The sequence below is a fragment of the Lactuca virosa genome, chromosome 1 (assembly GCF_052849685.1).
Source record: "Lactuca virosa cultivar CGN04683 chromosome 1, Lactuca_virosa_CGN04683_v6, whole genome shotgun sequence".
Lineage (NCBI taxonomy): Eukaryota > Viridiplantae > Streptophyta > Magnoliopsida > Asterales > Asteraceae > Lactuca > Lactuca virosa.
Window position 1 is genome coordinate 70372648 of NC_136426.1, and position 27609 is coordinate 70400256.

Here is a 27609-nt window from a genome sequence, read left to right on the forward strand (position 1 = left end):
AGAGTCCATGAAGAATTAGTTCATATGATTTATTGGATCATAAGCCTAAGTGTATGGATTAGGGTTTACAAGTAACTCTTGGAATTCTACACTATATATACGTAACGCCTTAGCCAAAATTGGCACTCACAAGTGTTCTAAGAAAATCTATAGCCAGTTTTGTGTGCTCTTAACCTCTCTCTCATAATTCTCCAATTGTTGGTGGTGTTTTGTGAAACATTTGAGGCATCACACTTGCGGTACTAAGCTCTTGAAAGGCCAAGTTCTACAAGCTACAACAAAGAGGTATTCATCTAACTAGTTTTTATGTTTCAAATTTCAATTTTGTATGCTAGTTATAGGTTTCATGCTTTGGATAATTTTATTGCATGTATAAATAGAGAAAACTTAGATCTAAAGCATTAGGGTTGTATGTGCACCATAGGAGTGTTATAGTACATAAAACCCAACAATACTCAAGGCCCACAACAATCGGGTTGGAATGCCCACATACTACGAGTCCAATCATCCTCGGGATGGAATACTCACGACCCACAACCATCGAGTTGGAATGCCCAGGTCTGTTGGCTCTCGCACAAAGCAGATAAGCCTTAACCACCAATCAAACATGTACACCGAACAGTCTATAGACAGACAAACTGATCTAACATATCATAACAGCATAATAACATCATATCTACCAGGATACCGATCTAACAGATCATAATAGCATAATATCATCCTATCTACCAGGATACTGATCTAACAGATCATACGATACTCGAGCATATAACATATCAGGATAACAATCCAAAAAGGGCCGGCCTTGGTGCCTTCGACCCTTGAGTATAGTGAGGAAAACTCACCTCACACTGCTGAAGTTCCGCGGGCAAAAATCTGATGGGTTTTGAGCACGACATCATTCCTATGGTGTACATGCAAACCCTAAAGCTTTGGATCTAGTTTGTCTAATGAATCATGCAATAATCATCCAAAGCCATAAACCCTTAATCTAGCATGTGACAATCGATATTAACATAAGAATAGGGTTTAGATCTTACCTTGATTGTTATGTAGCAATAACAATCTCAATTCCTCCTTGTAATTGACTTCTGAAAGCTTAGAGTCACAATTGTCACTCCTCTAATGGCTCACAAACACCAAGAGCAAGAGGATGACTTGGAAGAGGAGAAGGAGGCACCAAAAACGTCCAAGAAACCCTAAGGAACACTTAGCCACGTTTTTGGGTGCCCAAGGGGTCATTATATAGTGAGGCTATTAGGGTTATCAAATAAGGAAACCCTAATTTGACTGCTTAGGCTCCAAGCAGCCCATGGACTCCCTCCTTAGAGGCCTTGGACGAATTCTCATGGGTTTCCCCATAGATTTCGTCCACTCCATCCTTTATGGAGTCCATTAGCCCAATATTCAACTATCACACAATTGACAGTTCTAGTCCCCTTTATTTAATTAATGTCTTTTAGCCACAAAATTAATTTTTATTAATTCTTGACTAATATTAATTAAACAATATGATTTCTCTTATAATATATTATTCACATAATATATTAATAAATCATAACTAATCTCTTTTTCCACAAATCATCCTATCAAGTTGCTTTGGTGAAGGCAACCCAAAAGGACCATGCTCACAATCGCGTCAAGTACATACCAAAATAGTTATGGACTTAGACACTAATCCAACAGTCTCCCACTTGGATAAGTCTAATAACTATTATGCATATAACTTCAAACCTGATCAACAATCGTAGCTTTCACAAGCCGCTGTCAACTCTGATCTTATCAGATACGCGTCTTTTAGATAAGGGATCATATATTCCTCAATTCTAGATATCGTATAGATGTGAGACATGGATTGAAATCATTCTCTCAGTCTATGTGTTTTTTCCCGATTTCCGATTTACGACGACTGACAACAGACTACAATTGAACACATCAACTTACTCCCGGCTTGGCCAAGCGCTTAGGGTGTCATCACTAAATCATCGAGGGGCCCACAGATATCACTTTTATCCCACTTTGGGTAAAAGGAACGGATAAACTTCGACTCAATGCTCGCTTGTACTCACTCACCGAATCACACACAACAATACGTTTTATAACATCAAGTTACTGGTGCGTTTACATATTATCAATGTGTAACCGACTCGCAAGATACAACTCACACATCTCGGTTTCAAGAATATAAGATATTATCCTCTCACCAATCACTCGTGATAAAATCCATGAAGCGATCCAAGTGAGCATGGGTTTAATCCAATACTCTAATCTTATAGCAGTACTCATGAAATCTGTAGCAAACTTGTGCTATGACTAAACGCTTTAGTCAATCTACAGACGGATTCATGACAGTCTTCATTCATTCCTACTTCCAAAGAATGAGCGACTATGGAGGGTTTGAATAATCTTATTATTCGGGAAGTCAAAACATGCAAATTGAAACACAAGAATAATACTAATCTTTAATGGCCCCAAACTTTTGAGTATAAATAAAACACCTTTTACTTAATCACCATATTGATTACTCATTATTTGTTGTTTCGGGTAATCAACTTCTTACTTGAATTATAACAACAATTGTCCCATGCTCTTAGCATGCACACTATGTTTACCTATGGTCCTTACTTTGTGAAATAGTATAATTGAATAACATTTTCAATCACACTCATTTCCTAATTCCCAATCCTTACCACATGTGTAAGAATACCAAATTATTGCCACTTATAGAATATGTTAGATTCTAACATTTTATGCAACGGTTCTTTCGTAAAATCATAGCGCCAAAGTCACCAAGACTTTGCCAATGAAATTACAAAGTACTCTATTGGAGATTGTTACAAGACAATTCCATAGTCATGAAGTCTCATATTCAAAGTACATTCCTTTGAACATCCTTCTTGCATAAAAGCTTCTAATCTAGACATAGATTCTCGATATCCAACTCCCAATATGGAAACATTTCCATATTTGCCATATGACAACTCATTCTAAATAGAATCTTATCTATTCATAATAATGTCAATATGGTCCATCCATGACTATACTTCCAACTGTCCACAAGCGACCAATCCTTGGCGAACCTTAGATTGTCCTTGACAGTTGTTTAATTATTTTAGTCAAATCCGGTTCTATTCCCTTTTTCCCTCTAAATGCCCTAGGCATTTGGAAAATTTTAGAATGGTCTAATATTACAGCATATGCAATCGATCCTATACCCGAAGCGTGTGGGATACGATTCATAATGAAAAACGTGATACTTTACCAATTTCTTGCTATAATATTGCCATAATATTTCTATTTGCTGTGTTCTCAAAATTTGAACTATGAAGAGGGATGTCGTAATCATAATCGAACTTTGAGAATGCAAATAATAAATATATCATTGACTAAATTCAATTAAAATTTCTCGATCTAAGCTTTTAGATTTGAAACGAAGTACAACATTCTCTCCCTTAATTATAGAAAAAAAAACAACTTTTCAACTTTGCAAAGTGAAACTTTTGTTTTTCTATAATTAATATTGCCAACTTGCAATACTTAAAATAATAATGATGCTCCCACTAACATGATCATTATATCCATTCCAACATAACATTTATACTCCCACTAGCTTTGACACGTATTCAGAAAACAGTTGGACTTCTAAAGACAATACTTATTGACTTCTGAAGTTCATATTTCCAATACGATGTGCTTCGATAAGCCTTTATCTAAGCTTCTCAAACTCACACACCTTTCCTTAGACAGCTCACATGTGTGTCTAAACTAATTCAGAACTTATATTACTAAGTCCCAAATGTTCAGACTAATTGCCAAATCTCACAATTCGAACTATGAAGAGGGATGCCGTAATCATAATCGAATTTGAGAATGCAATTTACATAATCGTCATCTCCTTAAAATCTCTCTTAGTGAAAGCGTTTCCTCACAATCATTTTCATGAAGGAGAGAAACCTTATGACACTTAGATTTTATGGTGCATGTGTTCCTATCCATGCAAATTTGTCATAAGCATAATCATAAGATAATGTTTGTGACAAATTCAAACTCTTATGGACAGAACTTGTTCATTCTTAATTTCTTGCCATCAAGGGTCCCACCATTGCTTCCAAGTTATTTAGCAGCTCACCTATGCCAATCAATGTACTTTCATTGAACAAGGTGTTTGCCCTTATGCAACCTATTGAGAACTCGTAGAACTCATATGCATAATTTACTCAACTGGATTGGCACAGAAACAAGAATACGTCAACACGATAGGTTACAAACCTCAAGTCATGTGCTAGTGTTTAATAATAGGTTTACTCTTGATTAGTTCTTGAAACTTTTCAAGATCATTCAGACTCCCACTGACCCCTTGACATATAAGATTCTCTTGTCAAGAAAACATTTCTTGACAGACAAATATTCAAGAGTTAGTGTGAATTCTTATCAAGACAAACACTACAATTGGTATTAGTTGGTCTTTGTCTTATCCAAGACATCACAATTTACCAATTTCAAACGTGCAAGAGTAAGAAAAACAATTTTCTACTTCACATTTGATGAGTGTGTTAGAACTTCTTAAGATGTGTCACTCAATTCACAATCTTGGAGTTCGACTCTAAGACTTGATTTTTGGAACGAAGTATGACTCATCCTTTTGATTTAACCATTTCAACAATTTCTGATTCCTCTTCTTAGCCATACTAGTGCACTAAGATGTCCTTAGAGGATCAACTGTGATATGGTTCTTAATCATTAAGACGATCATAAAAACTGATACAAAAGTACTCTCCCTTCTTCTTAGATTTGAGAAACCTTTTATCTTTCTGCGTGCATTGATTCTTCTTATTCGTTCTGCTATTCATTGAAACTTTTCAATGATTCGGAATTACCCTTAATCTTGTAAGTATAACCACATTTACTAGACTTTTGGTAAATTATGACGAATAGTCTTATTGTTATTTGTGGTGGACTTGACTAGTGCACAACATTGTGTTCTAGTCCTTTAGTCCTTCACTTGACTCACATACTTGTGTGATCAAGGAATTAGTCTTAATTTCCTAAGTACCAAGATTTCCATACATCACATGATTCAAATCATATGATTCCAAGCTTCTATCCAACTGAAACTTGGGCGATGGGAATCTTTTCTTACTTAGAGAAATTTGACACTTCCATAAATAACATAACTAAGAATCACATCCATTTATAGAAATACACAAACATCAATTTTTCACAACGATTTCATTGCAAGGATATATATAAATAAGACAAATCAAAAAAATTATTTTATTCATAAAAGCAGCGGAAAACATGTCCTTACAATGCAAAATCAATTGAAAAACTATGTAATCAAATATTCCTAACAAATCTATCATAACTTTCTAAGCTCAAAATCTGATCTTCGAATCCATGCGATCGTGATCCATTTCTTCGTGATCAGACTCATCTTGCTCTTCCATCAAGCTTCCTCTTTTTTCTCTGATCCTGAAGTAGAGCCAAACGTCTTGACTCTCCCATCTCTTAGATCTCTCAGGTAGACTGGGGAGCTTCGTCTCCAATGCCCCTTCTCTTGGCAATAAAAGCAAATTGACTCTTTTGGAACAGCACACAGAACTACTTCAGACTTTGACTTTCTCTTATGATCAAACATTTTGACCATGGCATGCCTTTTGTTGCCATTGCCTATGTCCATAGAGGTTTGGAAGGTAGATCCACCAATCAACTTTGCTTTTCCAGTGTGCCAAATCATTGCTGATTCAGCAGCAATAAGCAAATAGGTGAGATCGATGAGGGTCAAGTCGAGGTCTATCATATAGTACTCTCTTATGAACTCACTATATGAGTCAGGAAGCGACTGAAGAACCCAGTCAACAGCCAGCTTCTCACAGACAACGACTCCCAACATTCTTAACCTATCAATGTGTGACTTCATCTCCAAAACGTATGCACATACTGACTCTCCTTCTTCATGTTTACTTGCCAAAAGGGCTTGAGTGAGCTTGAACTTTTCAAGCCTTTGAACTTGTGGGTTAGGGAGAATAATAGGAGGAGGTGGAGGAAGTGAAGTGAAGGGCCAATATATTTGGTTTGGGCTAGGCAACCGTGTATAGATGAGTTAGGGCATTTGTCATTGTATTTTGGAGTCTTTTGTGTGTGTTTGACGTTTTCAGTCTAGGTCATTGTTCTCGGTTGGAAGTGACCGAAAACAGGTTTTCGGTCTCCTGACCGAAACCGGTTTTCGGTCCACATTGGTATATATAGGTGGTCAGGTTGTCAGTAGTTGATCACCAGTTGTACTTTGCTAGTTTTCGGTCCCTGAGTTGTATCCGACATTTCCAAGTGTGAATTGTATGCAAGCTCAGTTTTATTCCATCTTCTACTCCATTTCTTCTTTGTTTTCTTATGCTTGATTGATCATTGGTGAAGATCCTTCCATCAAGGACCTTACAATTGGTATCAGAGCTTCAAACCGGTGTCAATCAAGCTTATTATTCAGTTTTCTGCTTCACAGTCGTGTTCTTCACATTCTCGGTCACTAGAAGCCTGTTTTTGCTCGAGTTTAGAAGATCAGATCACAATTTGCATCGTGTGGAATCGAGATCTGCTTGGATTTCAGCTTTTCGATTGAAATCTTATTGTTTTCGGTTTGATCTTCATCAACCGAAAACATATCTTCAATCGATTTCTGTCCAGATCTAAGTTGTTTGGAAGCTGTGTTTGAGGTTTCAGTGTGTGGAAATCAATTTAGGATCGAAAATCTAAGTTTTTCATTGAAAACTGTTAGTTTTCGGTTCAATCTTCAGAAACCGGAAACTGTTCTTCAACCGAAATCCCTTGAATCTTCAAAAACCGAAAACTGTTCTTCAACCGAAATCCCTTGAATCTTTAGAAACCGAAAACTGTTCTTCAACCGAAATCTCTTGAATCTTCAAAGACCGAAAACTGTTCTTCAACCGAAAACCTCTCAACCTTCAGAAACCGAACACCATTCATAAACCGAAAACCCCTTATTCTTCGGAAACCGAAAACCTAATTTTCTTCTCTTAAACCAAAAACTCCCCCTTAGTGAAGCATGATCTTGTGTTCCTCGATCGAATCGTGGAATATCATCTTCATGTGGAAATCTTGTTCCACGGGATTTGGGAAGACCATAGTTGTCATACTTTGACATCTACAAAACGGGACTAAATTCAAGTTAGTTGATTGATCGAGTCCTTAATAAAACACCCAAATGAGATATTAAGGCTAGGACCCAACACAATACTCTACAACTTGGGAGAGGGATGTCGTAACCCAAATTGCAGAACATTTGAAGGTAAGTGAATGACGATTCACTAATTTTCCACCATGAAAAACGAAAAAGAGATTAAGTTTTAAATGTATTGAAAACTCTTAGATCCTTTTAGATTCATTGAACTTTTCAATGGCATGTTTAAATCTCGATATGCCCCTCGATTTGTGACTGGGATGCCGAGGATCACAAAACAGGGTGTGAATAACCATGCAAACTTACATGGTGCCCCCAATGTTACGGTCACCTATTCGATGTGCCGGTTAACCACACACGCTCCACCGAACTATGACAAACATCGAGTCACCCTTCGCTACCTTTGCTTAGAACCCATTTAGTGTGCCGGTTAACCACACACGCTCCACTAACGTCTTAGCAAGGGTACAAAGTGTAATTTCAAGGAATTGCATCAAATTCACTTTTGCCTAAAGTAACTAAGATTGGGAATTTTGTAAAAACATTTAGTTACTTTATAATTCATTATACTTTTAATGGAAAGGGTTTGCCCTATCCTACCCGTTCGGCTAACGAACCTCCACCAATCAAGGAAGCGGTGGGTGAGAGTGGACACCCATTAAACGGCCATTTTATAGGTCATAACCTTATACCCCCCTTATAGATCGGCTTCGTGAATGAGGCCTACTAACGATAAGACTAGCAGTTTAAGTTATACATATATAATATTAGACTTTTAATGTTATATATAGTATAAGGGTGTATTTTACACTTTTAAAATACTAGGTGGTCTAATTTAATAAATTATACTTTTAATTTAATTAAATGTAAACCATATCACTATAGATTTATTAACTCTCTTTTAATTATACACTTAATTAATTTAATAAAACCATAAGGGTGCAATTTGAACTTTTTCAAAAATTAGGGTTTTAGAATTTAACATTTTAAAATTAAACTTTTAATTAAAATTTAAATTCCAAAACTTTAGGGCAAGTTTTGAAACCTTTCAAAATATTGGGGTTTAACTATTTAAATTTCAAAACTAAAACTTTTAAAGTTCAAATTTAAACTATAAAACCTAAGGGGTGTAAATTAAAACTTTTTCAAACTTACTAGGTCAAATATTTGACTAATAATAATTATGTATTATCCATATTTAACTAAATCCATCAATTTTGATGAGGATAACCATTTCAAACTTAAAAATTCGGATTTTGGCATATAAAACGAGTTTTGGCAATTATCCTCAACAAAATCTGGCAGGAAATTTGAAAAATCTGGCAACTGACCCTTAGACTCGTCGAGTCCACAATGGAACTCGTCGAGTCCATTCATGGACTCGGCGAGTCGGCTAGTCAGAAACCCAAAAAATCGATTTTTAAGCAAGCAATGAACAATTAAGCATCAAATACATCAAACAAACAGCCTAGGCTCTGATACCACTGATGGGTTTTGAGCACGACATCATTCCTATGGTGTACATGCAAACCCTAAAGCTTTGGATCTAGTTTGTCTAATGAATCATGCAATAATCATCCAAAGCCATAAACCCTTAATCTAGCATATGACAATCGATATTAACATAAGAATAGGGTTTAGATCTTACCTTGATTGTTATGTAGCAATAACAATCTCAATTCCCCCTTGTAATTGACTTCTGAAAGCTTAGAGTCACAATTGTCACTCCTCTAATGGCTCACAAACAGCAAGAGCAAGAGGATGACTTGGGAGAGGAGAAGGAGGCACCAAAAACGTCCAAGAAACCCTAAGGAACACTTAGCCACGTTTTTGGGTGCCCAAGGGGTCATTATATAGTGAGGCTATTAGGGTTATCAAACAAGGAAACCCTAATTTGACTGCTTAGGCTCCAAGCAGCCCATGGACTCCCTCCTTAGAGGCCTTGGACGAATTCTCATGGGTTTCCCCATAGATTTCGTCCACTCCATCCTTTATGGAGTCCATTAGCCCAATATTCAACTATCACACAATTGACAGTTCTAGTCTCCTTTATTTAATTAATGTCTTTTAGCCACAAAATTAATTCTTATTAATTCTTGACTAATATTAATTAAACAATATGATTTCTCTTATAATATATTATTCACATAATATATTAATAAATCATAATTAATCTCTTTCTCCACAAATCATCCTATCAAGTTGCTTTGGTGAAGGCAACCCAAAAGGACCATGCTCACAATCGGGTCAAGTACATACCAAAATAGTTATGGACTTAGACACTAATCCAAAAAAATCCTAGCTGTTGGATGACAGATTCACGAACTGTCAACATCAAACAACACCCAATTAATAATTCGATTCCAAGCCCAAGGTCCAACTCACACTCCAAAGGCCCAATAGTCAACCAATGGACCAAAGCCCAACATATGGCCCAATTTTCCAAATTAGGCCCAAACCCTTCACATGGGCCTTACCTTAAGGCCCAACCACCTATTCTAGTCCAAACACTTGGCATTCCAATGGTCCAATATCTCATAATCGTAAAGGCCCAATTATGGCCCATCTATGGCCCAATTTTCCAAATTGGGACTTGAAAATTGGGCCCAAGTCCCTCACATGGGCCTTACCCTAAAGCCCATCCAAATATTTTAGTCCATTTACTTGTTCTTGGATAGCCCATCAATAGCCCCAATCACCAAAGCCCAATAGAAAGGCCCAACTCAAGGCCCAAGCAAAATTAGGGTTTTCACATAAAATGACGATTAGGGTTAAGTATTCCTACTTAACCCATTAAGGAATTAATCCATTAAGTCCAATATTGCCTTAGGTTAATTGCAAATGATTATTAATTAACATTTTCAGTCTAATAAATAATTCAAGTGCGGGTCCCGATCAAATCCCCAAAATTAGGGTTTCATGACATTAGGGTTTTCCAAACCCTAATTAGGGTTTCCAACCCAAATACTAGCCCATTAGTCACATGGTTTGGCTTTTAGGTCAATTAGGGTTTCATTGGGCCCATCAGGGTTAAACAAGTCGGGCACAACCCACTACCACCTCGGGTAGTGGTGGTCAACGACAGCTCACGGCGGCGGCCACCACCTCGTGGTGGTGGTTATGACTTTTAGCTAAAAAAATATCCAAGCATCCCAAAATGACAATCACACACGCAAAAACACGCAGCCACCCAAGGTGGCGGCTTGTGGCGGCAGAATGGCGGTGCGAGGTGGCAACCACCACCTCACGGCGGTGACAGGTTGTTTTCTTTGATTATTCCGGCCATACAATACATTTTACAACAATATCCAAATACACACACAGATAAAATAACACACACACACACACAACCGCTCTGTGGCGGCAGGCGGTGCTTAGAGGTGCTAGCCACCACCTCACGGTGGTTGTGGTGGCCCTCTTATGATTTCCGGCCAACTAGCCACACACATACATACACTGACACATCTTATGTTCATAAAAGGAGCCCAGCCACCCATCTGGTGGCGTACGACAGCGGTGGTGGCACGAAATGGCGGACAACAGCGGAGTTGACGGCGGCGACCACCATGGTTGGCCGCCATGGTGGTTCTTCACGGGGTTTTTCTCTGGTCAAACGAGCTTCCACTATCGAACAGTAACCACAACACGCACACACGCACAATCAAAACACACCGAGCTGCTGCAATTGATTCATGGCGGTGGGCGACGGCGGGGTAAAGACGAATGACGGGCAGCAGCATCGGCTATCAGCGGCAGTTGACGTTGGGACGCATCAACAGGAGAGATGGGAGAAGGGAACGAATGGGAACCATGGCGAACAACAACATCGTAAGCAACCCCGCACCTCCGATCTTCCCGGCTGACTTACGTCGGCAGTACAACAGCGGCAACAAGTTTCGTCGGCAACAATGGGAGGAGGTGGCGGCGAAGACTGGAGGGCAATCTAACGAGCAAACGGCGGCAACAACGCACACAACTTCGTTTTCCCGGCGTTAGGATGAGCACGAGGTGATTGGCTCCAGTGGTTTGGGACCTCAACCGAGGTGGTGGAGGCCGGAAGTTAGGAGGGTGGCGGCTGCAACATAAACTAGGTTTAGGGTTAGGGTTTGAGAGGGTAGCGGGTTTATATACCCCGACTCTCTTAGAACATTATTCCATAATAACGAAATCAGCCCCTCCATCTTTTTTTTCGTTTAAATTTAATCCAAATGTTACCAAACGGTCTATACAAAACCCTTTTCAATTTAGGTCAAGAATTTACCATTTAGTCCCTGCCCCCAAGAATTTATTCAATGTAAGTCCAAATGATACCAAACACCCCCTGACTACTGAAAATATTTACAAAATAAGACCCGAAATTACACTTTAACCCCCGAAAACCCAATTTATATCATTTGGCTCCCCGAAACCAACACCCCGTTAAATATTATGGGTTTTAGGGATACTATTCGCTTATAAATTTTTATCCATTTATTTATTTAATAAACGGGATGTTACAAAAAAAATCATAGTTTAATACCAATTATATCACATGTTAATACAGTCAATTCACAACTTAATACAATAAATTCACAGGTTAATATAGTCAACTCATAGTTTAAACCAAAAAGTTACAGCTTAATGCAGTCAATTAACTGTATAAAACACAAAAATAACAACTTAATATCAGAAATTCATAGCTTAATGCAGTCGATCCACAGTTTAAACCACAAAATAAAGAAGTTAATATAGAAAATTCACTGTTTAATACAAAAAAAAAAGTATGCATTCAAAAGCATATTATCAACTTAAAAATTTTAATACAGTCAATTCACAGTTTAATACAATTAATTCATAGTTAAATATACAAAACTCACAGCTTAATATAGTCAATTTATAGTTTAAACAAGAAATTCACAGCTTACTACATTCAATTCACAATTTTAAACACAAATATCACAGCTAAATACACAAACTTCATAGTTTAATACATAAAAAATATGCATTCACAACTAAATTCACAGCTTAATAACTTACCAAATTTCATTGAGGCATTTCATCAAACACCTTGTGTGCATCTTTTTTTTTCAGAACTTCATTTTGTAAACACCATCAATGTAAACAACATACACACACCAAATCTAACCTGAAAATGGACATACACATCAGATCTGATGTCGATTCGGTGGTGTTTTGACCAGAGATAAGAGAGACAGAGACAAAAACAAGTTATAGATAAGAAGGAGGCGACACATAACAGATCTGGTACAAATCCAGCAAACATTTTGACGGTAATGGAACATATCAAAGAAAAAAATAAGTTCAAGAGTTCTGGAATAAAACGAGATCAAGATTAGCACCTGTAGGTTGAGATGATGACTGCGATTTGTGATTTTTGATGCTCCGACAACGACACCAACGGTGGGGGAACGTATCTGATGTAGATCCAACGATGGAATGATGAAATATAAAGAAAACTCTTTATATAATAACACTAAATTCTCAGATCTACATCAGATCTGAATTGATCTGGTGTAAATGAAGATAAAGGCAGTCTCCAGTGGTTGTTTGAATAAAGAAGTAGATCTAGAGGTGGTCGGACATATGGAGGCGGCAAAGAGCTCCATACTCCGTCACATCTGTTATTCCATCGAAGCAGATCGAAGAGTTTTTCTGGTGCTTTATCAGATCTAAAATGTTGGAGATCTGGAGAAAAAGCATATTCAGACTTCAAAATAGAGTGTAGTGTTTTTTAAGTGTTCCAACAAAGCAAAGCGACTAATGGAAGGTGCTCGATGGTGCTGACAGATCTGAAGTCGGGGGTTCTAGATCTGAAGGCGAATGCACCAGATCTGAAGGTGTATGCTTCAGATCTTAAGGCGGTGGTTCCATATCTGAAGATCATTGTATTTCAGAGACGGTGCCGACGGTGGTGCCGACGATGGTGGTGGTGGTCGGCGGCAGCGGTAGGAGGTAAGAGAGAGAGAAAGAAAGAGAGAGATGAGAGAAAAATTGTCTTGTGAGATAAGATTGATCAAATATATCTGATGATTTAAGTTATAAGGTAAAAAGAGTGGTTCTTATGGTTCTTAACTTTTTATGGTTCTTATTTGAACCTTATACCTTCTTATAAAAGAATTCTAATCTTTCCTAAAAATAGACTGAATATAATAATATTTTTTTTTAAGACGTTCAAATCATTAAGCTAATAGTACAAATAATCAATAATATAATAATATTTAATTTTAAATAACCTTTATCCACGTTTTGAATCCTTATAATTCTCATCAAATTCTCGGCAAATCTCATCTGGTTCCTTGGGTTCATTCAAAATTTGAAACCTTGTAGATCCAAATATCCAAATACGCTTTCAAGCCTATATCCTTAATATGGACACGTTCCAAACCCTTAGTTCCATCCCATAGCAGATGCGTCCCTTCCCTTGCTATCAACATCGGACTTCAAACATCAAGGACTAATAGTAAGGAGAAAGAGAAATTCATTTGTTTTCTGCTTTAGGATCGTAAACATGTATGTCTCTTATTCATGATCATATATTGGATAGACCCAAATTGTATCGATTCATTTATCAAAATGATTTGAAAAGCTAAGGTTGCGTTTAGTTACGAAAAAACAATTTTCATTTTCCGTTTTTCGTTTTCCTTTTTCCTTTTTCAATTTTCGTTTTCCGTTTTCATTTTTCATTGGAAAATTTAGAAAACGCGTTTAGTTAAAACTTATTCATTTTTCATTTTCAGTTTTAGAAAATTAGAAAACGTGTTTAGATGTGTATTTTTCTATCAGTTTTCATTTTTAGAAAACAATAGCGGTGGTAAGGTGTAGGTGGGGGCAACAATGGTAGCTGCTCGGCAGCGGTGGTAGCGATGACAGGTGGCGGTGGTGGCGGTGGTAATTGTGGCAGTGGTGGTGATGGTGGCGGTAGTGGTGGTGCTAGTGATGGGGTAGTGGTGATGGTGATGGTAGGTCGGTGATTGTGGTAGTGGTGTTGGGTGGGTGGGTGTGCAAGTGTGTGTTTTTCGGTGTGTGTGTGTGTGTGTGTGTGTTTTTGTGGGGGGTGGGGGTGGGTGTGGGTGTGTGTTTGTGTGTGTGTGTTTGTAGGAGTAGTGATGGGGTGGGGCGGGTGTGTGTTTGTGCGGGTGGTGATGGGGTGGGGTCGATGTGTGTGTGTGGGGGGGGGGGGGGAGGGGGAAGGGGGTGTTTGTGCGGGTGAGGATGGGTGTGTGTGTTTGTGGGGGTGTGGGTATGGGTGGATGTGTGTGGGTGTGTGTGTGTGTATGTATGTGTGTGTGTTTGTGGGGGTGGGGATGGAGTGTGTGTGTGTGTGTGTTTGTGTTTGTGGGGGTGGGGTGGGTTTGTGTGTGTGTGTGTGTTTGTTTGTGCGGGTAGGGATGGGTGTGTGTGTGTGTGTGTTTGTGGGAGTGTTGGTGTAGGTGTGGGTGGATGTGTGTGTTTGTGAGTCTGGGTGTGGGTGTGTGTGTGTGTGGGGCGGGGGGGGGGGGGGGGTTAAGGTCGGGGTAGGTAGAGGTGGATGGGGGTGTGAGTGGGTGTGTGTTTATATTTTATAAAAATTTTGGAATTAGAAAAATGTGAAAAACAATGATTATTAGTTTTCAAAAAATTTCTAACTTCTTTGTAATTTTAGAAAACATAAAATTTTCATTTTCCGTGAAAAATTTAGCAAAATAGACGAACTAAACGCGTTTTCAAAATTCTCATTTTTCTTGGAAATTTTTTTCGGAAAACTGCCTATTTTTCTGCAACTAAACGCACCCTAAATATTGGTTTAGTACTGCATATTGATTCAGTTTTCAAAATGATTTTGAATTCCTTTTCCATTAAATCTTTGCAGTCTCCTTAAGGGTTTTAGATTTCTCTGTACAATCGCTTCTTCCTATCCCTCCTCTTTTGAGGTCGGTTTTTATAGGCTTTATCTAGTTGTAGTTCAATTAATATATCTGGTCGTTGGCTTTATAATGATTTGTTGACTTTGTGTTTATTGTATAATTTTAAATCCTATACTTATTTAGTTGTGTATATTACGTATTTTTGGCCCAGAGAAGCCCCTTAATCAGAGACAAAACAAAGTAAGTCTAACTTTGTTATGTTTTTTTTGACAAAAATCTTAAAAAATTTCAAATCCGGTTGCATATGAAGTTTTTGAGAGATAGGGGCATAATCAGAATTTGACAAATGTCAATTTTGGTTTTAGTAGCGTCCAACTTCATTCAAGAAAGCTCTGGTTTTAGTAAGCATGCGGTTTCATCCATGAAAGCTTAAGTTTTATTAAGCATATGGTTTCATTCATGATTTGGTATTTCCTTAAGGTATCACGAATTAAAAAAAACTACTTCTTAAATGAGTAAAGTTTGAAGTGGAGTGAAAATGATTTCTTCAAAGTGGGGAGTTGTCCAGATGCTAACACAGAAACAATAATACCTAATGGTGTCAAAGAGACTTCATTCTTTTCTTTGGTTTAGATGCTAACACAAACAATAAACACCCATGATCAAGTTATTTGAAAAACATACTTGCTAGTTCTTCTATTTGTTTAGTGTAATATGATATTGTGTTGTTGCCAACACCTTGTAGGCTCTTTCCATTTGATGTGTTTGTATGAATTAATTGTTTAATTTCATTTAATGAAAACATTAATCTATTAAAGAAGCTTCTTATGAATTATGACCAATTGTTTATGAGTTTTGGATTTTTAACCTAAACGGATGCAGATGAATAAGGGAGGATTGAACATTGAAAATGGACTGCGGGTATTTGTTGCAGGAGATTGACGATGGTGGGGGTGCAATTGGAACATTTTTGGAGGGATTGGCATACGAACTCACCTCCATATTACTACCTGTTAATCTTTTTCATTCTACCCTTTAATCAATCAATTGTGAAGCACGTTTAATGTGTTTTTACAGAATGCAAGATTGTGATCGGTTCTACAAGCACACCGAAAGCAACAACTGTTAACAGTCTTGAAGAAATCTGAATCTAAATCCTAAGTACTAAAACAAAAAGATAAAAAGATCAAATGGGAAACCACCTCAAGAATCAAATTCTAAGAATTCTTACAAAGAAATGATATGGAGAGGCAAAAATTGAAGTTGACACAACCATCAGAGGCCTAGCCAATATACGGCAAGAGTGGGCCTTGACCCACCCACACAAAATTAAGGTTACATGTATATAGTATGTATAATACATAATTTTATTAAATAAAAGGAATTAGGGTTGTGATATGTCCTATTTCATTCAAAACTTGAAATTAGTATAAGATAATACATTGTTGTCTATATTGATTAAGCTTCATTTTAGATTATTTTAATGATGTAAGACAACATCGTACGTAACTTAAAATAAACAATTTAGTTAAGAATGCATATATAGTTATATTTTTTTATCGTTTGAAGAATTTTGCCACTCGTTCATATTTTATATATTATTTGGCCTACCATAAAACAATCCTAGTTACGCCACTGACAACCATCAAACTGTATCTAAACAATTGAGCAAGTTAGCTTATTGTTCATGCATTGCGTCTTATCCTTCAAATATAGGTTTGAATCTTTTCTCCAGTAACTCGTCTTATCCTTCAAATATAGGTTTGAATCTTTTCTCCAGTAACTTCTTCATTTTTCTGCTCCATTGAGAACATAATTCAAACTTGGAATTTCTTTGTGATTATGGCATCTTAAATTTTTTTGGGTTACTATATTTGGACTAAATATTTTTTTCAATAAAAGGTTGGCTCCCCTTGACATTGATCATGCTTTGAAAGATGCACCGAAGGAGAAGATCCAACATATGATAGGTGTCAAATGGTGGACCATTGACGAACTTCCCTCCATCAAATTTATGAAAACAACGGTGTTCACCATCAGTTTCAAAAACAGTAGTTGAAGCGTATTTTTGTCATTTTGTTGTAGGTCTATCGGTGTTACTTTAGGACTAGGTTAGTAGGTAAGTCATAGCAAGTCATATTAGTGTTATTAATGAAAGATTGAAAGAAAATTCTGATTATTTTTTTATGTATTAATTGAACTTTCAAAATTGTTTATTAAAATTAATAAAATTAATAAAATTTTAACTTTTCTGTACATAAGGTTATGAATTTTTATTTTATTTTTATAATATAATATAACCAACTATGATTGTTAGTCTAAATTTTTTGATGAAAGGTTATGAAATTTTATTTTGTTGCATATGGAACAAGTCAATGAAGCGTATGTTACATTCATTTCGTTTCACATGTACAACATTCATTGCATACAGTACAACATTCATTGTGTATTGTACAATTTTCAGTCCAATACCGAAAACTCGAACCAGAAAGTTGACAATCCAATAACCGATAAGCAGCCCGTACATAAAACCGCTACCGTTCTGCCGGTCCAAATAACCTACAACTTTTGTTGTAAACTTTCCACACGCACTCCCTCTCCCCCAACCCATCAAATAAACTTTAACCGTTAAAAGGTAAATATTCAGAAATGACACTATTTGCGGATGTCCTGATACACCCGTACTTTTACTTGTAAATCTAAAGCAACTATATACTTTTAGTTTTCATTTTTAAACAAAAATAGTAAAATACTTGCTTTTAATCGAAAACAAAATTTTACTTTTATTTTATCCCTAAACAAAAGAATTATTACCTTAAGGGAAATCTACAAAAGTCTTAAACTTTTGGGAAAAGTTTCAATAAAATTCTAAAAGTTTTTTTTTAAACAAAAAAGTCCCGATTATTTAACATTTTGCCCAAAATAACGAAAAAATCATTTTTTATATTTGAACAGCAAATGATAGATTATATGATTTTTTTCAAAATAATGAGACTTTTCTGTTAAAAAAAAACTTTTAGGACTTTATTGAAACTTTTTCCAAAAGTTTAGGAATTTTGTGTAGATTACCCTACTCTTAACTAAAACAATGATATATATTTTTTAAACAAATTTATTTTTAACTAAAAGCATTGTACTTTTAGTTTTAACTCAAAACAACAACATATATCATAGATATATAATCTAATCATAAATTATATTTGCAAATGCATTACGTGTTCATCGGAATATGCAACCCTCCGAATAATAGAATGCTCAAGAAACTACTCGCCCCCTCCGCTTTGAGCGGGTAGATGACTAGTATATTATAAAGGAAATCTCACTATTTCTAAAAATAGTTTGAATATAGTAAAATTATTATTTTTTTAAGACGTCTAAATGTTTAAGCTTAAAGTACAAAAAACAATTAATATAATAATATTATAATTTAAATAGTCCAAATTTTAAACTAAATGTATAAATATTTAATGCATAAAATAAATAATAATCCCATAAAAGTATTTATTGTTTGTTCAGAAGACTTCCGTGAATAGCACAAATTAAGGATATATGGTTAGTTAGTTACATTCAACTTCAAATTTGAATTACAAAATCTCCTAATATGTCGCTCCAGTCTCCTTAAATGATGACCACACTCTCTCATCTTTTCTCTCCAAAACCGAATGCTAATGCCCTTCATCTCCGTCATCGTTTAACGCAACCACCACCACCACTACCACCACTCTCCTCCTTCTCTCTTCCCTAATCGGTGACCTCCAACATCAAACAATGACATCTTCACCACCTTTCTCACATCACAGGGATTGAATCGATTAAAACCCTTGTGCACTCTCGCATTCGGTGACCAATGCCCACCTGTTAAAGATGTAGACGACGACCACTTTTGTTTTGATCTATGTCACAGGTTAAAATTTTCTCATACATGTGGAACCAATCAAACTTTTTTTAGCAAATATTAACATGTTGATTCAAATATCCCTCCGATGGCTGATGCGTCTTTGTTCACTTCCCTTGTATAAAACCCACCGCCATGAAGTATTTCCCCCATACAAACCCTAACACATGTTTCTCTCTTTTAAAGGAAGACAGTGAGCTTTGTCTGGAAAATAATTTCGATTTTATTTCCTTCTAATGAATTTGATTTGGTGTTTCGGTGGGTTGCAGGTGAGATGGACGACATGTGGGTTGAAGACGGAAAGTTTCTTCTAAGTTGGTTTAGATCTGCAATGTTATCAAAGGTAAAGTTCAATTCTTCTCATTTTTCTTCTTTTTTTCTTTTTCTGTTTCAAGCTTTTAGCATCCATGTCTCTCATTATTTCACATTAGATCGGACTCTAATTAGAAATGATATATATCGGTTGATATACCTATCATATGAGATCTAATAGCTTTACATAGTCAACTGATCCATGTCCATTTAAAGGGTTTGAGTAAATTACACGAATGGTCTCTATGGAACCGAAGACTGAAATGAAGGCCATATAAGATCCATGTTAGTTATAATTCTAACTTTTAAAGTTTTATGTTCTTTCTAAAGCCATTTATACGAACACCAAGTGTTTGATGAGACTACTCAATGAGCATTTAACCTGTAAGAAGCAAAAAAGTTTTTTTATTAAAAGGCTTTATGTGGTTCCATTGGAGATTAGTTTTTCTTAGGTTTTTATTTTTATTTTATGCTTCATTTCCGAGTAACTTGCGTGGTAAGCTCGGTTGTTGAACCTGGAGCATGTAGACGAAAATGATAACAAATCAAAAACAACAACATCTAATCATTGTTGGTAAGTTTCTTGTGTTTTTTACCCCTGTTGTTTCAATTATCCATGGAACTTTTGAAGTTAACTATATAAATGATTATTTGATGCCAAGTAAAATTCATTTGGATTTCTAGACCAAGTGTGCAACTCTATATACAATAAAAAATAGTTATTTTAATTTGGAGCTTTAAATCTAAAATTAGCTTTAGTAATGACAAGTTTTGGTGTGTTTTGGAAGCTAACATATGTTCGATTGTTATTTTAGTTGTTTTTAGTAGTCGGCATCCGAAACATTCCGTCGGTAAAATGTCTAGACCTTGACATAGTTTTTTCTTTTTGTTGTTTTACATAGTGTAAATTACTTTAGTTTTTCTTCTTTTTGAACCGTTACAAAGGAAGACATTTGTTTATTAGTTTTCAAGTTTATGTTCATTTCCAGTTTATAACATTATTCTTATTTAACTATTTTTTCTTATTAAAGAAAACACCCTTTTACAAAAACATGACTTTTCATTATTTTTCTTAATGAAGTTTGTGCCATATGCTCAAAAAGGCTTTGGATGGCAGAGGGATAAAGCTCTTAAACGGGGTGATGGTGGTTTATGGAGTAGAAATTTTGGAAATCTGCAACATACTTTTCATGGCAAAAATAACGAATTATGTGTCATTTTAATGACATGGTAGAAAACTAAAAAAATACCATGGCACTTTCATGTAACTTATTTTTTATGGAATAAGTAGCAGAATTTCATTTTATTTTACCACTTGTGTGATGTGGGATTGATTGATAGAAAGTTCAAAAAATATTATGGTGCTTTCGTTTTTCCATATCTGTAACTTGCTTTATATGACAGAAATAACAATTAACTTTTGTTTTTCCATATCTGTAACTTGCTTTATATGACAGAAATAACAATTAACTTTTCATTTTTTGACCATCTGTGTCACTGGAAGAAAGTTCAAAAATAGTATCGTACTTTCGTTTATTTGAGATATGAACTTACTTTTCATGGCAGAAATAACAACTTATTTTTCATATTTCAAACCAGATGTGGATAACTGGCTGAAAGCTCAAAATTTAGCAAGTTAATTCTTTAGCATCACGAGTTAAAATAAACCAAATTAAACTACGTGATGTTAGTACATTATTAGCTTCATAAGTTTTGATTTTTAACAAACGGTTTCTATCATATATGGTAGATTTTTTTTTACCAAAATGAAATCATTTTATTTAAGAGACATCTATTCTAAGCAATGAAGGTTTTTTTTTCAACTTGTCACATTCTCATTCAATTTGCCAAATATTATTTTATGGTTATTTTGAATTAATTTTTTTCCACATGTTATTTTATGAGTTTTTTTATTTTATTAAATTCAACATAATATTTTAATGTAAAAATTACAATAAATGGATATCAATTTCATTAATAAACTTACCTTTTAATTTCAAAATTTCCAAAATTAAAGCTTATTAGTTTATTTTGTTTATATATTTAAATTATTTGTTTTAATTTAAAAGATAAAAGAACATTTATGTTATAATAACTCATTATTTTTCTTGTTTTCTTATAAATTCAAACTTCTCAAATATTTAGACTTTTATATTTAACATTTTCTTTTTAAATTAACCTATTTAATACGCGGGACTCAGTGTAATTATATTTTAAGATTAAATGTAACCTTTAAGTAAAATATTTAGTGATTTACCAAAACTAACTTATATGGTAGTTTTATTTACCAAGTTTATCGCACTACATATTACCAAATATATTGCATTAATGTGGAAAAAAGAAACTACAATATATGCTAATGTACATCAGCAATCATATTTTTAATACTTAAAATACATGTCGGATTAATATAATTTTAAAACACAAATAACATAGATATATGATAGGTATATTTAAGAACGTTTAACAGTTTTTTTTTCATAAATTAATGAAAATTGATCAATCAAATACAAATATAAGCAATTTAGAGTAAATTTTGTTTACAAAAAGTTATATATATATATATATATATATATATATATATATATATATATATATATATATATATATATATTTGCAAGATAAAGAAAAAAGATTTACGGACTTTAGAAGATTTTTTTAGCCCGTTTTATCCTAATAATTAATGAGTTTTATGGTCTGATCTTATAGACGTAAGAACACTATTCACCGAAATTAATTAATCACTGTTTAAAAACTATTCGCCGTCGCCGCTTTGTGCGGACAAACGACTAGTATATATATATAAAAGCTTCGGTATCTAAACCCACCTTAATACAAAGTTTTGTTTGATATATTCATTATAATGTTCTTAAACTTCAACTTCTAACTTGATTTATTTTCAAGATTTTAAAAAGTTCAGTATTATTTTCCTCTTACATCACATGTTTTTGTCGAACACCTACTAGGCTATATATATACTATACTTGAAAATGAAAATTATGGAAGAGGAAGATAAATGTTAAATTTATAAAAATCTTGAAAATAAATCAAGTTAGAAGTTAAATTATAAGTACATTGGACAATTACAATGTATATATATGATACAAAACGACATAGTTTGGTGGGTTTGAATACTTAAGCTTATATACCCTTTAGGGTATATTCACTTTTCATATATATATATATATATATATATATATATATATATATATATATATATATATATATATATATATATATGTGTGTGTGTGTGTGTGTGTGTGTGAAATGATATTTAAGACGCCATTGAATGTAGTAAGATTATTTATTAAATTGTAATAAATTTGTGGTCCTCAAAGTTTGTTAACAAATACCAACTACAACATATATTATTTACTTTTCTAATTAAATATGTTCAATAAATGAACTTCATATAACTTTAACTATAAAAAGACGTTATGAGGTACTTATCTATTTGTCAAGGAGTTGTTCAAAGACTTATAAGCTAAAAAGCATGGCCCCATTTCCTCCTTGTGAATCATTGGAAAAATGTTGTCAACCAAACGAAGTGTGTATGAGGCAAGTGTGGCCAGAGTTGTTAGGGGTGGCTGAAAAGGAAGCTTGTTTGGCAATTGAGAAATCGAATACCAAGGTTAGAGCTGTCCCGGTGTTACCAACTGAGATCCCTACAGCAGACTTTTGTTGCAATAGGGTTTGGGTATTTGTCGATAAACATGGTGGTGTTGTGATCCAAGCCCCAATGGTTGGTTGAGTTGAATATAAAGGATGTAAAATGTCTAAATAAATGGTTATTATAACCATAATAAATCAATATTTTCTTAACTGGACTAGTCATATATATATTTTTTTACAAAATATATATGATCTACTGGCCCCTATTGGGTCATGCATGTATAGATCAACAAACGTTTGCACCATTCTCGATTCTAATAAACATGATAAACATCACTAAACACAATAAAGGACTGAAAAAATTATTACCATAACTTGATTATAAGCAAATGATATAATTTTTTCTGTTTATGCTTAAAGTGAGCTAGTTATATATGTTTACAAAATAAACTGTTTTATGTAATTTAGATAGTAAATTGAACACATGACTTTAATTTGTCATTTATTCCAAATATATATATATATATATATATATATATATATATATATATATATATATATATATATATATATATATATATATACTAAGCCCTTTACTGGGTCATGCATGTGTAGATCAACAATCTTTTTCACTATTCTCGGTCCCTGTAAACATATAAAACATCAACAAACACAATAAAAGACTAAAATTTTTTGTATCATAAGTTGACAAAAATTAGTAACTCAATGCCTAGATAATTCACGCTTTAGATTATAAGCCACTGATGACTTTTTTGTTTATGCTAAAAGTGAACTAGTCATATGTGTTTACAAAATAAAATGTTTTATGTAATTTTGATGTTAACTTGAACACATGACTTCAGTTCGTCATTTATTCCAAATATAATGGTTTATTTCTGTCTTTCTAATAATATTTAAAAATTAGAAAAATGATTAAATTTATTGGTTGGTATAGAACATTGACAAATAGTTTTTGTAATCTTTTTCTATTTTCATTGTCTAATTGTTATATATGAATGCTCCAATTTAATATTCCATTAACATTTAAGGAGAGTTTGTAAACTATATTGATGAGACTAAAAAGTCTTTAAGATCGATTAGATTCTTAAGAAGCAAATCAAGAAAGTAAATTAAACAAGAATGCAAATGAATCAAACTGTTGTCGAATGATTAAAAAGTCACGCCTCAGAAGAGCTCTATTAAGAATTGCTACTGTAGAGGTGTGGTAGGGTTACAATACGTTTTGAATGATCAAAATCAATAGTTAACCTAATACGGTGCATGCATGCACCATATATATAATAACCCTAATAACAAACGGCTGGACAGGCCCAAAACCGTGTACAAATTGGACTTATACATACAAGCCCAAAGATGCAATCTAACAAACCCAACAATCTCCCCCTTTGCGTCATTGGAGGCGAGAGATCACCGTTGCTGTGCTTGCGTTGCCTTCTTTACCGTTTTGAACAGCTTCGATATGATAGCAATAATAGTGCGACGAAAGTTGATATACCACCGAAGCATGTCATTGAAGTTCTTCTTTGAAGCAACATCATTGGATTTACATCTGTTAATTATATCCAGAATATGTTCAAGACAGATAGTGGAAAACAGATGTTTGTCGGGTAGAGCGAACATGCACTTGAATGGATGATCAGCTCCTTTAGTAAACATCATTTTCCAGTGTTCAGTGTCGATCTGGCCCATACGCATTTTATTCACATCACTAGCTTTGCCAATTGGTTTTACAGTAGGCATTCGTCTCAAAGCATTGACAATTTCTTGATCGAGCTTTGTTACTTCGTGTATATACGACACCAACATTCGCTTGATGTGAGCAAGAATGGGTTCGTACTTCTGCTCATCACACAGCAAAAAATTTGTCAAAACAATCCACTCATGAGGATTGATATTTGGTAGATCAGCAAGAGAAATCTCATGAACTGTATTTTCAGGACCACGAGTAAAATTCATTTGGATTTCTAGACCAAGTGTGCAACTCTATATACAATAAAAAATAGTTATTTTCATTTGGAGCTTTAAATCTAAAATTAGCTTTAGTAATGACAAGTTTTGGTGTGTTTTGGAAGCGAACATATGTTCGATTGTTATTTTAGTTGTTTTTAGTAGTCGGCATCCGAAACATTCCGTCGGTAAAATGTCTAGACCTTGACATAGTTTTTTCTTTTTGTTGTTTTACATAGTGTAAATTACTTTAGTTTTTCTTCTTTTTGAACCGTTACAAAGGAAGACATTTGTTTATTAGTTTTCAAGTTTATGTTCATTTCCAGTTTATAACATTATTCTTATTTAACTATTTTTTCTTATTAAAGAAAACACCCTTTTACAAAAACATGACTTTTCATTATTTTTCTTAATGAAGTTTGTGCCATATGCTCAAAAAGGCTTTGGATGGCAGAGGGATAAAGCTCTTAAACGGGGTGATGGTGGTTTATGGAGTAGAAATTTTGGAAATCTGCAACATACTTTTCATGGCAAAAATAACGAATTATGTGTCATTTTAATGACATGGTAGAAAACTAAAAAAATACCATGGCACTTTCGTGTAACTTATTTTTTATGGAATAACTAGCAGAATTTCATTTTATTTTACCACTTGTGTGATGTGGGATTGATTGGTAGAAAGTTCAAAAAATATTATGGTGCTTTCGTTTTTCCCTATCTGTAACTTGCTTTATATGACAGAAATAACAATTTACTTTTCATTTTTTGACCATCTGTGTGTCACCGGAAGAAAGTTCAAAAATAGTATCGTACTTTCGTTTATTTGAGATATGAACTTACTTTTCATATCAGAAAGAACAACTTATTTTTCATATTTCAAACCAGATGTGGATAACCGGCTAAAAGCTCAAAATTTAGCAAGTTAATTCTTTAGCATCACGAGTTAAAATAAACCAAATTAAACTACGTGATGTTAGTACATTATTAGCATCATAAGTTTTGATTTTTAACAAACGGTTTCTATCATATATGGTAGATTTTTGTTTTTACCAAAATGAAATCATTTTTAAGAGACATCTATTCTAATCAATGAAGGTTTTTTTTTTTTTCAGTTTGTCACATTCTCATTCAATTTGCCAAATATTATTTTATGGTTATTTTGAATAAATTTTTTTCCACATGTTATTTTATGAGTTTTTTTATTTTATTAAATTCAACATAATATTTTAATGTAAAAATTACAATAAATGGATATCAATTTCATTAATAAACTTACCTTTTAATTTCAAAATATCCAAAATTAAAACTTATTAGTTTCTTTTGTTTATTTATTTAAATTATTTGTTTAAATTTAAAAGATAAAAGAACATTTATGTTATAATAACTCATTATTTTTCATTTTTCTTATAAATTCAAACTTCTCAAATATTTAGACTTTTATATTTAACTTTTTCTTTTTAAATTAACCTATTTAATACGTTAGACTCACAACTAGTTTAATTATATTTTAAGATTCAATGTAACCTTTAAGTAAAATATTTGGTGATTTACGAAAACTAACTTATATGGTAGTTTTATTTACCAAGTTTATTGCACTACATATTACCAAATATATTGCATTAATGTGGAAAAAGAAACTACAATATATGCTAAAGTACATCAGCAATCATATTTTTAATACTTAAAATACATGTCGGATTAATATAATTTTAAAACACAAATAACATAGATATGATAGATATATTTAAGAACGTTTAACAGTTTTTTTCATAAATTAATGAAAAATTATCAATCAAATACAAATATAAGCAATTTAGAGTAAATTTTTATAAAAAAAGTTGTATATATATATTTGCAAGATAAAGAAAAAAGATTTACGTACTTTAGAAGATTTTTTTAACCCATTTTATCCTCATAATTAATGAGTTTTATGGTCTGATCTTATATACTAGTCGTGTATATATATATATATATATATATATATATATATATATATATATATATATATATATATATATATGGGGTGGGTTTAGATAAATGTTATATATATATATATATATATATATATATATATATATATATATATATATATATATATATATACTATATTTGAAAATGAAAATTATGTAAGAGGAAGATAAATGTTAAATTTATAAAAATATTGGAAATAAATCAAGTTAGAAGTTAAATTATAAGTACATTGGACAATTACAATGTATATATATGATACAAAACGACATAGTTTGGTGGGTTTGGGTACCTAAGCTTATATACCCTTTTATGGTATATTTACTTTTCATATATATATATATATATATATATATATATATATATATATATATATATATAAATATATATATATATATATATATATATATATATATATATATATATATATATATAATTTATTGTATTCAAAGTAATTATTGTGTTATTGTGTGCATAAATGTGGGCCAATCATTTTTGGTAAATTAAGAAAGTGATTATTGTGTTATTGTATGCATAAATAGATAACATTCACTTTCTTAATTTACCAAAAAGTTACTAATTAGGAAACACAAGTTTAATTAATAAAAAGTTTCGAATTTTCAGATATATTTGATTTTCTTAATTTTGAATTTTCATTTTTTAATTAATTAGATTATAATTCTAAGATAATTCTTTTAGAATGATATTCTATGAGGATGTCAGATTATCTATTCTGACAAAATAAATGTTTTGAATGAATGAATATTTTGAAGACAAACAATAGTTTTGAAGCATCAGTTTAAAAATAACCTTAA

At 33.5% G+C, this 27609-nt stretch overlaps 1 long non-coding RNA gene across 1 annotated transcript; it reads left to right on the top strand.

Annotated features, from left to right (window-relative positions):
- Window positions 1-18674: 18674 nt before the first annotated feature.
- Window positions 18675-20677, top strand: LOC145105099 (uncharacterized). The gene is made up of 3 exons (XR_013707242.1): window positions 18675-18943; window positions 19204-19277; window positions 20328-20677. It is a non-coding gene; the product is annotated as an uncharacterized LOC145105099 (long non-coding RNA).
- The last annotated feature ends 6932 nt before the right edge of the window (window positions 20678-27609 follow it).